At 44.7% G+C, this 13,982-nt stretch overlaps 2 protein-coding genes across 5 annotated transcripts in view; one reads left to right on the top strand and one right to left on the bottom strand.

Annotated features, from left to right (window-relative positions):
* Positions 1-5,974, bottom strand: part of ZNF345 (zinc finger protein 345) — a 55,756-nt gene extending 49,782 nt beyond the window's left edge. For all 3 annotated transcript variants that reach the window (XR_004032256.1, XR_004032255.1, XM_003252709.3), the window contains exons 1-2: positions 5,880-5,974; positions 4,911-4,985 (exon numbers count right to left, since the gene is read on the bottom strand). The gene's annotated coding sequence lies outside the window, so the exon portion shown is untranslated. The remainder of the gene's footprint in view (positions 1-4,910; positions 4,986-5,879) is intronic.
* Positions 5,975-6,060: 86 nt separating this feature from the next.
* The window catches only part of ZNF790 (zinc finger protein 790), a 29,544-nt gene continuing 21,622 nt past the window's right edge, over positions 6,061-13,982 (top strand). The window contains exon 1 of one of the 2 annotated variants that reach the window (XM_003252689.4): positions 6,061-6,148. The gene's annotated coding sequence lies outside the window, so the exon portion shown is untranslated. Of the gene's footprint in view, positions 6,149-6,534; positions 6,844-13,982 lie in introns of those variants that run through there. The other variant, XM_003252690.4, reaches the window with a different exon arrangement.

A 13,982-nucleotide genomic window follows, 5' to 3' on the forward strand; every position in this document is an offset into this window, starting at 1 on the left:
AGAATCACTTGAAGCAGGAGAATCACGCAGAGGTTGTGATGAACAGAGACCACACCATTGCACTCCAGCCTGGGCAACAAGAGCGAAACTGTTTTTTTTTAAAAAAAAAAAAAAAAAAAAAAGACTGGGCACGGTGGCTCACGCCTGTAATCCCAGCACTTTGGGAGGCCGAGGCGGGCGGATCATGAGGTCAGGTTATCGAGACCATCCTGGCAACACGGTGAAACCCCGTCTCTACTAAAAATACAAAAAATTAGCTGGGCGTGGTGGCAGGTGCCTGTAGTCTCAGCTACTCGGGAGGCTGAGGCAGGAGAATGGCAAACCCAGGAAGAAGAGCTTACAGTAACCTGAGATTGCACCACTGCACTACTCCAGCCTGGGCAACAGAGAGAGACTCCATCTCAAAAAAAAAAAAAAACAAAAAAAAAACGAAAAAAAAACAAAGAAACCTGATAAGTGAGAAGAGTAAAAGATACCGCAAAAAGCAGGCTTGATTGTACCAGATATTACTAACATAAAAATATTAGACAATAAAGATCTACATTTATATCTAAATCTAATTTTCATATCCCCCACTTCCAAAAATGTATTTGAGGAGGCCAAGAATAAAAGAAAATGTTAAAAATTATATTAGTACATAAAGAGCTGGAGAAGATAGGAGTGGGAGGATACCGTATATAAAGAACCTTTCACCTATAGCTTTGTCTTTCCTCAGGCACTGTTACCAGTAACCTGCTTATTTGCTCAAAGTTCCAACCCTTTGTCTGGAGTCCAAGACTGATTTGAGTGAAAAGGCAAGCCACGTTTCTGCTCAACTCCAGGGTGAAGTTAGAGGTCTGAGGAAAGAATAAGGTGCATTTAAATGAAATTCAAGGTTTGGAAGACATCAGAAAGGGAATTTTCAATTCCTTTCTTGTACAACCTAGCTGTTCAAGTTAGCATACATTTTAGTCTTTCTAATACAGCTGCTTTTCAAGGAGGAGGAAGAGGTAGAGGAGGGGGACAAGGACAGGCAGGAGGAGATAGGTGCTCAATTAAAAAAAAAAAACAAAAAACCCAGGCTAAAATTATCACTATGATTGATCATTATCTGAACTGCTCAGATTCCAGACAGTCAATGCCAAAGGAACACTCTGTACAATGAATTATGTGATTCCTACTTGTCTAGAACTATTTATAGGAGATAAGCAAGACCTTGTTGAGAAACACTAAGACCTACATCAACTGAGAGGCTCATGTTATTAGAAGAGTCCCCCATTGTCTCTTGGCCTTTTGGCTAAGATCAAGTGTAGAAGAATTTCCAAATTTCTACTCATAAAATTATACATACAATGCAATTTCATCAAAATTCCAAGAGATGTTTCGGTGGAACCAAGCTAATTCAAAAATTGACATGAAAATGCAAAGAAACACAAACAGCCAAGGCACTCTTGAGGAAAAAGAAGGTAAGTGTACTTGCTCCAAATACAAAGTTACAGTGAGTAAGACAGTATGTTATTACTGCGAGGAGTGGCAAATAGACCAGTGGAACAGAATCCAGAAACAGACATAGACATATATGTTCACTTGATTTTTTTACTAAAATGGTACTGCATATCAGTGCAGAAAATATGAACTTTCCAATAAATGATACTGTAATAACTGAATACACACTCGGGAGAAAAATGAAATTGAATCCGACCCTACAAAAATTCCAGGTGGTGTAAAGACCTAAACATTAAAGCCAAACCTAGAAAGCTTTTGGCTTGGCCAGGTGTGGTGGCTCATGCCTGTAATCCCAGCACTTTGGAAGACTGAGGTAGGCGGATCACCTAGTTCCAGGCCAGCCTGACCAACATGGAGAAACCCTGTCTCTACTAAAAATACAAAATTAGCCAGGTATGGTGGTGCATGCCTGTAATCCCACCTACTTGGGAGGCTGAGGCAGGACAATCGCTTGAACCTAGGAGGCGGAGGTTGTGGTAAGCCGAGATCGTGCCATTGCACTCCAGCCTGGGCAACGAGAGCGAAACTCTGAGTCAAAAAAAAAAAAAAGCAAGCAAGCTTTTGGCTTTAAGACCGAAGAAAATCTTCATTATCTTGAGGTAGACAAAAATTTCTTAAACAAGACTAACCATAGGAAATGATTTTATTACAATGAAATCCAGAACTTTTATTTGTCAAAAGGCACCACATAGAGGGAAAAGCCAAACCAGAGCAGGTGAAAATACTTATCACACATACAACTGAAAAAAGATTAATTTACAGAAGATATATACACATATGTACAACTGCTGTAAATCAGAGAAAAACCCAATTAAAAATTGGTCAAATATTTGAACAACATCTTATAAAAGGGGACATTCAACTGCACTCCAGACTGGGCAATAGAGACTCAGACTCAAAGAAAAAAAAAAAGCGGGGGGGACATTCAAATGGCCAAGAATCAGTGCTCAACTTTATTAGCAATAAAGGAAATTTAAATTAAATATAACATTAGACACCCACCAGACTGGCAAAAATTTAAGAGTTTTATGATGTCTAGCATGGATGTGGAGCTAAGAAAACTCTTGTAAACTGCTGGCACAAGTACAGTATCTTTAGAGAACAGTTTGGCAATGTTTGGTAAAACTGAAGATGTACAAACCCTACCTATTAGCATTTTTTTTTTTTTTTGAGATGGAGTCTCGCTCTGTTGCCAGGCTGGAGGGCAGTGGCACGATCTTGGCTCACTGTAACCTCTGCCTCCCGGGTTCAAACGATTCTCCTCAGCCTCCCGAGTAGCTGGGACTACAGGCACACGCCACCACGCCCAGCTAATTTTTGTGTTTTTAGTAGAGACGGGGTTTCACCATGTTGGCCAGGATGGTCTTGATCTCTTGACCTCGTGATCCACCCGCCTTGGCCCCCCAAAGTGCTAGGATTACAGGCATGAGCCACCGCGTCCAGCCACTATCAGCAATTTAATCGCTAGGTATATATTCTAAAGAAATGCAAGCAAATGTGTACCAAAATATGCACACAAAATGATCATAGTCACACTGCCTGTAGTAGCCAAAAATTACAAGACAAATGTCCATCAAGAGTAGAAGGATAAGGCCGGGCACAGTGGCTCACGCCTGTAATCCCAGCACTTTGGGATGCCGAGGCAGGCAGATCACCTGAGGTCAGGAGTTCAAGACCAGCCTGGCCAACGTGGTGAAACCTCATCTTTACTAAAAATACAAAAATTATCCGGGCCTGGTGGTACACACCTGTAATCCTAGCTACTTGGGAGGCTGAGGTAGAAGAATCACTTGAATCTGAGAGACGGAGGTTGCAGTGAGCCAAGATCGTGCCATTGCACTCCAGCCTGGGCAACAGAGTGAGAATCTGTCTCAAAAACAAACAAAAAAGAGTAGAAGGTTAAGTAAATTATAATATGTTCATATAATGGGATAGTATACATATAGCAATAAAAAATGAACTGTTGGCTGGGTGCAGTGGCTCATGCCTATAATCCCAGCATTTTGGGAGGCCGAGGCGGGCGGATCACTGGAGGTAAGGAGTTCGAGACCAGCCTGGCCAACATGGTGAAACCCTGTCCCTACTAAAAATACACAAGTTAGCCACGCATGGTGGCACGCGCCTGTAATCCCAGCTACTCTGTGGAGGCTGAGTCAGGAGAATCGCATGAACCCAAGAGGCGGAGACTGCAGGGAGCTGAGATCTTGCCATCGCACTCCAGCCTGGGTGACAGGGCAAGACTCCGTCTCAAAAAAAAAAAAAAAGAATGAACTGTCACTTTTATTATGTAGTCTTTTGTGAAAAAAAGAAACAAAAGAATGCTTATTCATACAAAGTTAGAAAACAAACAAAAATTGCACTTCTATGGCTTTGGGATTAATTCATAGGTACTAAAGCTCTAATGAAGGGCAACGAAATACCACAGTGATTATCATCACAGGAGCACAGTGTTGTTTGTGACTGTGGAGGAGTACAGTAGAGGCTTCTTCAGTGATAGATGTATTCTATTTATTGATCTGGGTACCCCTTACATGGGTCTTTATAATTACTTGTTAAACTGCACAAGTTGGTATTTTACTTGTTAAGCTGCACAAGTGGGTCCCATTTCTGTACCGAATTTGAAGAAGAAAAAAGCCGTTGGCATTCAAATAAATGTTATGCATCTCTTAAAAAATTTTCAAAATATACTATATGGGAAAATATTTAATTTTATGTGAAAATGTAGGATATAAAATGGCAAATGCTGCATAATTCAATTATGTTTTATGTGCATATATAAAATAAATTTTCTTCATCAGGGATTTCTGTACTTTTGAAATTATTTAAAACAATCATGTTTTACTTTTGTAATCTGAAAGAAATCGTAGTTTTTAAAAAGACAGCATAAAGAAAAATTAAAACCGAGTGCGGTGGCTCACACCTGTAATCCCAGCATTTTGGGATGCTGAGGCAGGCAGATGGATTGAGCCCAGGAGTGCAAGACCAGCCTGGGCAACATGGTGAAACCCCGTCTCTACTAAAAATACAAAAATTAACCGGGCTTGATGACATACGCCTGTAATTCCAGCTACTTGGGAGGCTGAGACACGAGAATTGCTCGAGTCTGGGAAGCGGAAGCTGTAGTGAGCCAAGATCGCGCCACTGCATTCCAGCCTGGGCGAGAGAGCCAGGTTCTGTCTCAAAAAAAGAAAAGAAAAAAAAAAGAAAGAAAGAAAGAAAAAGAAAAAGAAAAATTAAAACCATCTGACAAATCAGTAAGGGAAAATCAGGTATGGGAGGTGGGTTTTGAAGACACCACATTTTCTCAAAATGGAAACTCCAGGGATCAGGTCATATGACAGGCAAGAATTTTCAAGAGAAGGAAAGCAACTATGTCCTGACAAAGAAAAAGCGATTTCAGGAAACAAGAGGACACGACAAGCTACCTTGCAGGTGCCTTGTGGATGTTCAACAGCCATTCTTTACTCCTGTCCGGAGGTCTCTATCCAAGCAGGGCAGGGCTGAGGAAGGAGAAAGGAGTCAGGAAACATCAGGTTCTTCCGAGAGGGGGTCGGTTTGACTATGTCAGAAGTTATCTTGGCTCAGCCCCTACTGCCCACCACCTACAGAGGAAGGTCAGAGAAGTCTAGGGCGTCCTGCTCAATCCAGGCATCACAGACAACGGCAGGGTCAATGCCGTTCTGGGCAGAATCTGTCCCTGAGCTCACAGGGGTCTCCAGTGGCTGGAGTCACAAAGACAAAGACTCCCCATACCTACATTGGCTATACGGACACATAGTCACACAAACTCACTCACTCACACCATAGGGACATAAACGTCACAGGCACCCCAAACCTAAACACAACACACAATCACACACTCATACACACCACGGGGGTAGACACAGACACAACCACAGAGTCCGTGGGCATCTCTCACTCAAATTCCCAGTGACATACACCTTGGGGTCACAATGACAACAAAGTCACACGCACCCTACATCAACAATATCACCAACGCGCGCGCGCGCGCGCACACACACACACACACGGAAGTAGCCACAAACCTCAAAATTAAGGCATACTACACGCAGTTCGGCAAATGGTAGTAAACACACACACCCCCCCCCCCCAAGGGGACATACAGTCACAGCCGCGGTGCAGGAACCTCACACTCGCAAACACAGTGCCCAACCCGGTCACTAACTCTACTCACACCCGCACAAACATAAACAAAAAGTCCTCCTCCCCGCCCTCACAGTTCCATACACGGTCGCACAGACACACGCCCACCATAGAGACACCCCCAGTCACAACCGTACAGACTCCTCACAATCGCTCCTTAGCCTGTTCCCCACGCAGCCCACACAGGTCGGGAGTTCCTGTCGCGCCCGGCTCCGAGCCGCCTCACTTACGCCTGCTTGGATAGGGTCAGCTCCGTTCTACCGGAATCCAAACAAGTCGACCCTAGCTATCTCACAAAGCCCCAAGGCCGCTTGCCCAAACCCGCGGGAAGATCCCGCCCACTCCTCAAGAGACAATCTAGTTATCGCGGGAGAGTGCCCTGGGCCTAGAGTCTTCTGGGAAGTGTAGTCCAGAAAGCGACAGGTTGCCGAAAGCTACAGCCCAGCCATCCCGATTCCCATGGCGCGGACTCCGGCACCAACAAAACTATCTCTTTGAGGTGAGCTGCCCATCGGAGCCTTCCGGGAGTCTCACCTGACAAGGAGTCCCTAGACCAAGCTTTAATCAGGCTCCTCTGAGCTCTTGTTGTTTGGCCAGGCCTCCTCCATAGCCTGCGAACCGCACTTCAGCAAGAATCCAGCTAAGCCAGTTTAGCAACAATCCCCTGACCCTTGATACTTAACTTCCTCTTAGTAATTTACCATCCTTTAACTCCTTCACCCAGCCCGTTAGCTATAAATCTCCAGCTGCTGTTGTATTGGAAGTTGACTATTGCAATAGTCTTTAACCAAGTCCTTCTTGCCTGTTTAAGTCCTCTGGTGCAAGTTTTCTTTCACCCCGCCCAGCCTCAGAGGGCGGCTCCCGGGCTCCCGCCCCTCCCCGGGAGACATACTGGACCGCAGGGTCTCCTGGGAAACGTAGTCCAAGCCTCGCCGGGGATAGATGGGCCCAACGAAAGTGGGCTGCGTTCTCTGGGTCCTGAGGCGGCAGTCTGGCCGCAGTGACCAGACTAACTGTGCCCCGGAGGCTGCTTGGAATTCCACTTAAAGCTGGAAGCACGCAGACGCTCTTGAGGCGGGCAGCTACGTAGCGTGTGGAGCCGGGAGAGCGCACCCCAATGCGGCACCTGAGCCTCTGGGACCGAACCAGCATGGGGAGTCGGAAGGGGACAAATCCAGGATCCCAGTCATGCATGTGAGACTGGGCAAAGGAAGGCTCGAGTGTGTGTGAGACCGCAGTGGGCCTGCTTGTGCTGGTGGGATGAGGGGTGTCTGGGTGGTTGAGTGAAAGAAACCGCGTGCGGGTCAGATTGGTATGTGTGTGAGAGGTGAGGTCAAGAAGCGTGCAGCTTTGGGCGTTGGGGAGGTCATATTGAGTGTGTGGAGGTGGGGGGGCAAGATCGTGTATGGATCTGTGTATGAGTGTGTGTAATCACCTGAATGTGGGTCACTGCGTGGGTAGCTGATACTGTGATTGTGGAGGAATCTGAACCTCCAAGTCTCATTTTCTCTTTAAATTGTGATAACAAGGTTGTATCTTCCTGGAGCAGCAGTTTTAAAGGGGGGAAGCTCCATTACTGATATAATAAAATAGCGTTTTTTAGGTAAACATTTAACATTCAGACATTTTTTCTGAACTAGAATTCAAAATCAGTTATGAGTACTCAAAAGTAGTTTAAAAAAGAAACTCATCATAATAGATGCATATAGGGAAGATAAATATGAAAGGGAAACTTCCTTTTCACTATAATCTTGTTAAATTTTTAAAATCAATGTAAGGACTCATTTGAAAAGAAATATAAAATTAAAAAACTGACAGAAAGGGGAGCTAGGAGGAAATCAATAATTTTTTAAGCTAGAAACTTTGGGAGGTGGTAGAGTTTGCCGAAATATGATGGCAGGAAGTGTATGACAACAGGAAATGCTGATGTAAAATATAATCCTGAAGCTTTTAACAATGGCAGGAAAGGCCGGGAATGGTGGTTCATGCCTGTGATCTCAGCACTTTGGAAGGCTGAGGCAGAAGGATCACTTGAGCCCAGGAGTTTGAGACCAGCCTGAACAGCATACTCTCTACAAACAAAACAAAACAAAACAAAATAAAAAAACGAAGTATGAATGCAGTGGCTCACGCCTGTAATCCCAGCACTTTGGGAGACTGAGGTGGGTGGATCACTTGAGCCCTAGAGTTCGAGACCAGCCTGGCCAATATAGCGAAACCCTGTTCTCTACTGAAAATACAAAATTAGCTGAGCGTGGTGGTGTGCACCTGTAATCCCAGCTACTTGGGAGGCTGATGCAGGAGAATGGCTTGAACCCAGCAGGCAGAGGTTGCAGTGAACTGAGATCGCACCACTGCACTCCAGCCTGGGTGACAGAGTGAGACTCCGTCTCAAAAAAACCCCCAAAAAACCCAAAACACAAGGGGACCTCCTCTTTTGGCTTTGGAGCCACCCCCACCCCCACCCCCACCCCCGTCTCTGTATGGGGGAACTTCTTCCTTCTGTCTTCTCCCTTCCTTCTTGCCTATTAAACTCTCCGCTCCTTAAAACAAAACAAAACACAACAAACAAACAAAAAGACCCAAAAAACAAAAACAACAAAATTTGGACTATACAGGGAAGCGATCTATACCTAATGTGGCTCTGTTGCTCTAGTTCTCCAACATCACATTCCTGTACAGCTCCATCTGAACATCTTTTAATTATGGCTAACGCTCTTGGTTGAATGAGGCAATCACATTTTTATATGTTTACCCCACCAATGTCTCCTAAAAAACAGAAAAAAGAAAATGCCTGTGGGGAGGTCCGGGAAATAAGCTGTTTGAACCTAGCCCTTTGTGTTTTTATGGAGGCTTCATTATGTAGGCATGATTAATTAAATCAGCAGCGATTGGTGATGAGTTCAACCTTCAGCCCTTTTCCTTTTCCCAGAAGTCATGGGGTAGGGCAGAACTTTCCAACCTTCTAATCACATGTTTGGTTGCCCTATCCTGTGGTTATGTAGGGGCTTTAGTAACATCACCTCATTAACTCACTTGTGGTTGAAAGGGGTTGGCTAATGAACAATAAAGACATTTTCACATTTATTACTCTGGTGCTATTTCAGGAACTGAAGTGTCTTAGTCCCTTAGTACTTCTACAGCAAAATACCTGAGACTAAGTAATTTGTAAATAATAGAAAATTATTTCCCACAGTTCTGGAGGCTGGGAAGTTCAAGACTGAGATGCCAGCAGGATTGGTGTCTGGTAGGTCTGCTCTCTGATTCCAAGATGGGACCTTGCTGCTGCATCCTCCAGAGGGCAGGAATGCTGTGTCCCCACATGTCAGAAGGTACTGAAGGGCTGGACTCATTCCCTCAATCCTTTTTTTTAAAGCACTAATTCTATCTATGTAGGCTCTTCCCTCATAATTTAATCACCTCCTAAGGGCTCCACTTCTTTTTTTTTTTGAGACAGAGTCTCTCTTTGTCGTCCAGGCTGGACAGTAATGACATGAACTTGGCTCACTGCAACCTCCACCTCCCCAGTTCAAGTGATTCTCCTGTCTGTTTCCCGAGTAGCTGGGATTACAGGCACATGCCACCAATCCCGGCTAATTTTTATATTTTTATTAGAGACGGGGTTTCACCATGTTGGCCAGGCTTGTCTTGAACCCCTGACCTCAGGTGATCCGCCCGCCTTGGCCTCCCAAAGTGCTGGGATTACAGGCGTGAAGGGCTCCACTTCTTTTTTTTTTTTTTTTTGAGACGGAGTCTCGCTCTGTCGCCCAGGCTGGAGTGCAGTGGCGCAATCTCGGCTCACTGCAAGCTCCGCCTCCTGGGTTCAGGCCATTCTCCTGCCTCAGCCTCTCCGAGTAGCTGGGGCTACAGGCGCCCGCCACCACGCCCGGCTAATTTTAGTAGAGACAGGGTTTCACCGTAGTCTCGATCTCCTGACCTCGTGATCTGCCCACCTCGGCCTCCCAAAGTGCTGGGATTACAAGCGTGAGCCACCGCGCCCGGCCAGGGCTCCACTTCTTAATCTAACACATTGGCAATTAAGTTTCACTATATAAATTTTGGGGGACACATTCAGAACATAACGAAGGACAAAAGAACAAGTGTTTTTGTTTTGTTTTTTTCCCAAGACAAAGTCTTACTCTGTTGCCCAGGCTGGAGTGCAGTGGCGCAATCTCAGCTTACTGCAACCACTGCCTCCCAGGTTCAAGCAATTCTGCCTCAGCCTCCCGAGTGGCTGGGATTACAAATGTGCACCACCACACCCGGCTAATTTTTGTATTTTTAGTGAAGACAGGGTTTCACCATGTTGGCCAGGCTGGTCTTGAACTCCTAACCTCGTGATCTGCCCGCCTTGGCCTCTCAAAGTGCTGGGATTACAGGTGTGAGCCACTGCACTTGGCTAAGAACAAGTGTTTTAACAGAAAATACTCTGTTTAGGAAACTACAAGGGTTTTAGGACCCATGAGAACCATGGACATGGATAAAGACCAAAATACATATTTCTTATTACATCACAATATCAGAGAGGTATAGACTCAGGATTGGTTGGTTTGCATATGTAAGCTGTGCTCATTGGAAAACTGTGATTATCTTTAGGAATTAGCCCTGAGAGGAGCAGCCTCTCCCTGTTTTTGGTAAGGTCCCCAAATGCCAGAGCATCAAGAATACAGAAAATAAGAAAATATAGTTAGTATAATTGGCCTCTTGATGAACGAGTGCCAAATAGACTAATAGAGAATCTAAGGAAATGCAGTTAGAACACAGAGGCTATGTAAGTATTTACTGTCCACAAATGGTGAACTAATTTTTATTCCAACCAAAAATGTGTGAAAGTTCCTATTTCCTGTTCCTGTCAACCATTGTATTTCTTCATTCAGCAGATATTCATTGAGCTCTTTTTTTTTTTTATTTTTTTTTATTTTTGAGAAGGAGTCTCACTCTGTCACCCAGGCTGGAGTGCAGTGGCACTATCTCGGCTCACTGCAACCTCCGCTTCCCAGGTTCAAGAATTCTTCTGCCTCAGCCTCCCGAGTAGCTGGGACTACAGGTGCCTGCCACCATGCCCGGCTAATTTTTTGTATTTTTAGTAGAGACAGGGTTTCACTGTGTTAGCCAGGATGGTCTTGATCTCCTGACCTCGTGATCTGCCCGCCTCATCCTCCCAAAGTGCTGGGACTACAGGCGTGAGCCACTGCGCCTGGCCTCATTGAGCTACTTATCTGTGCCAGGTGCTATTCTAGGCACTAGGAAAATATCAGTGAACAGAACAGCCAAGATTTCCTGTCCTCACAGAGTATACCATTCTAGTTGGGGAAGTGGACAATGAATGTGTAAATGAAATATATCGTATTCCAGATAAAAATAAAATCGGGGCCAGGTGTGGTGGCTCATGCCTGTAATCCAAGCACTTTGGGAGGCTGAGATGGGCATATCACCTGAGGTCAGGAGTTCGAGACCATCCTGGCCAACATGGTGAAACGCCTTCTCTAATAAAAACACAAAAATTAGCCAAGTGTGGTGGTGCATGCCTGTAATCCCAGCTACTGGGTAGGCTGAGGCAGGAGAATCGCTTGAACCCGGGAAGCAGAGGTTGCAGTGAGCCGAGATCATGCCATTGCACTCCAGCCTGGGCAACAAGAGTGAAACTCCATCTCCCACCACCCCCCTCAAAAAAAAAAAAAGGAATCTAGGTTCTTTATAAATCTTTGTGCTGTCATATTGCACTGTCATTTTCTGCAAAGCCAAAGGTGGATCCATTTTTTCTGTCAATTTGTTGTACGTTTTTAAAAATCTTTCAGTGGTGATCTGAAAGATTACAGCATTCCTCTTTGTTTTAGTCTAGGACAAATTATTGACTTTACCATTCCCCCAATACTTCTAGAAGACCTTGGGATACTTTAACTCCATTTACCTCCATCCTCATTTTTGCTTTATTTTTGTTATTTATTTTAATTCTGCATAGATTCAAAACCCCAGAGGGCAATATATTACTTTGTGCAGTCAATATTCATTTATATTCACATATTTACTCTTTCTATTGCTATTCCTTCCCTACTAATTTTTTTTTTTTTTTGGGAAACAGGGACTCTGTCACCCATGTTGAGTGCAGTGGCATGATCATGGCTCACTGCAGCCTCGACCTCCCAGGCTCAAGTGATCCTCCTACCTCAGCCTCCTGAGTAGCTGAGACCACAGGTGTGCGCCACCACACCCAGCTAATTTTTTATTTTTTGTAGAGGCAAAGTCTTGCTATATTGCTCAGGCTGGTCTTGAACTCCTAGATGCAAATGAACCTCCACCTTGGCCTCCCAAATTGCTGGGATTACTGGTATTAGCCACTGTGCCCGGCCTAAATTTCTTTGTTTCATCTGAGATCTTGTTCTTCTCGAAAAACTCCATTTAGTATTTCTTTTAGTGCTGTTCTGATGGCAATGGATTCTCACGGTCTGTCTGAAATGTCTTTTTATCCTTTCTTTTTTGAAGGAGATTTTTACTGACTATAGAATTCTAGGTTATATATATTTTTTTCTCAGAGTTTTGGTGAACTTGAATCTGTGGTTGCTGTGTTTAATCGGTTTTGGGAAATTCCTTGCCATTATCTCTTCAAATAGGGTTCTTCTCCATGCTCTCTCTACTTTTCTTTCGGGACTTCAATTATACATACCAATGTGTACACCAGTTCTTTGGTGTAATTTTTCGTCTTTTCATCTTTTTTAAAAGTCCTTGCCTACTTACTGTAATGTCAGGATCACATTTTGGTCTATTTCTATTGTTTGCTTGTTTGTTTGTTGTTTGGAGTTTGGGGGCTTTTTGGGTTTTTTTTTGTTTTTTGTTTTGTTTTGTTTTTGAGACAGGGTCTCGCTTTATTGCTCAGGCTGGAGCACAGTGGTGTGTTTTCAGCTCACTGCAGCCTCAACCTCCTGAGCTCAAACGATCCTCCCACCTCAGCTTCCCAAGTAGCTGGGACCACAGGTATGTATCACCACACCCATCTAATTTTTTTTATAGAGGTGAGGTTTTGCCATATTGCCCAGGCTGATCTCAAACTCCTGGGCTCAAGCAATCCACCCAGGCATTCCCAAAGTGTTGGGATTACAGGCATCAGTCACCCTGCCCGGCCTTTTTTTTTTTTTAATTTATTTTTTTTTTGAGATGGAGTTTCGCTCTTGTTGCCAAGGCTAGAGTGCAATGGTGCGATCTTGGCTCACCACAACCTCTGCCTCTGGGTTCAAGCAATTCTCCTGCCTCAGCCTCCCGAGCAGCTGGGATTACAGGCATGTGCCACGACGCCCAGCTAATTTTGTATTTTTAGTAGAGATGGGGTTTCTCCATATTTGTCAGGCTGGTCTCGAACTCCCAACCTCAGGTGATCCACCCGCCTCGGCCTCCCAAAGTGCTGGGATTACAGGTGTGAGCCACTGTGCCTGGCCGACCTGTTTGTTTTTTCAAAGAGTTTTCTGTCATACAGTCCTGTCTCGGCATGCTTAATACTTTTTAAAATTAAATTCTGGACTGGTGTATAAAAATAGTAGAGGCTGCAGATAATATCTTCCTTTAGAGAATTCATCCTTTCCTTTACTGGGCAAATCAAGTAGGGGCTGATGACCTTCATTTAATCAGTGACTGAGTTGAGTCAAGGCTCCATTACTGTTGTTGAGGTTCATTGTGCTTCTGGTTTGCCCCTGCTCCTAGGGCGTAGCCCATCAGGGTTTCAGTAGGAGGATCTGGTGTGTTCACCAAGGCCCCTTCCCCCGCCAGGGCCTGAACTCAAAATCTTTGTCTTCTTAATCCAGCAAGACTACCAAAAACTCTGCTGCTTTTTGGAAGCTTTCCACTTAAGTTCCTGAGCCTCCTGACCCAACCAGTTTCAGAAATGGGTAACTGTCTTGAGAAGAAAACCAGCCTTATGTAGAGTTCAAGTCTCTGTCCCTCTTTTCTCACACGGATCTTGGCCCATAAAGTCTCCAATGTTGTGTTTTTAGGCCCAGAAAACTGTGTTGTGTTTTTAGGCCCAGAAAACTAAAGTCCCAGCGGTCTGGATCCTTCTGCCCTTTGCCAAGAATTGGCAAATAATCCAGGAAAAATGTGGCTGTGCAATGTCTGCAATTACTTACAATCTACAGTGTTGACTACACTATTCCTGGTTGTCTCAAACACTCCCTCATGTCTTTTTTTTTTTGAGATGGAGTCTCACTCTGTCGCCAGGGCTGAGTGTGGTGGTGCGATCTTGGCTCACTGCAACCTCCACCTCCTGGGTTTAAGCAATTCTCCTGCCTCAGCTTCCTGAGTAGCTGGGATTACAGGCACCCACCACTACGCCCAGCTAATTGTAT

Source organism: Nomascus leucogenys, chromosome 11 (genome assembly GCF_006542625.1).
Source record: "Nomascus leucogenys isolate Asia chromosome 11, Asia_NLE_v1, whole genome shotgun sequence".
Classification (NCBI taxonomy): domain Eukaryota; kingdom Metazoa; phylum Chordata; class Mammalia; order Primates; family Hylobatidae; genus Nomascus; species Nomascus leucogenys.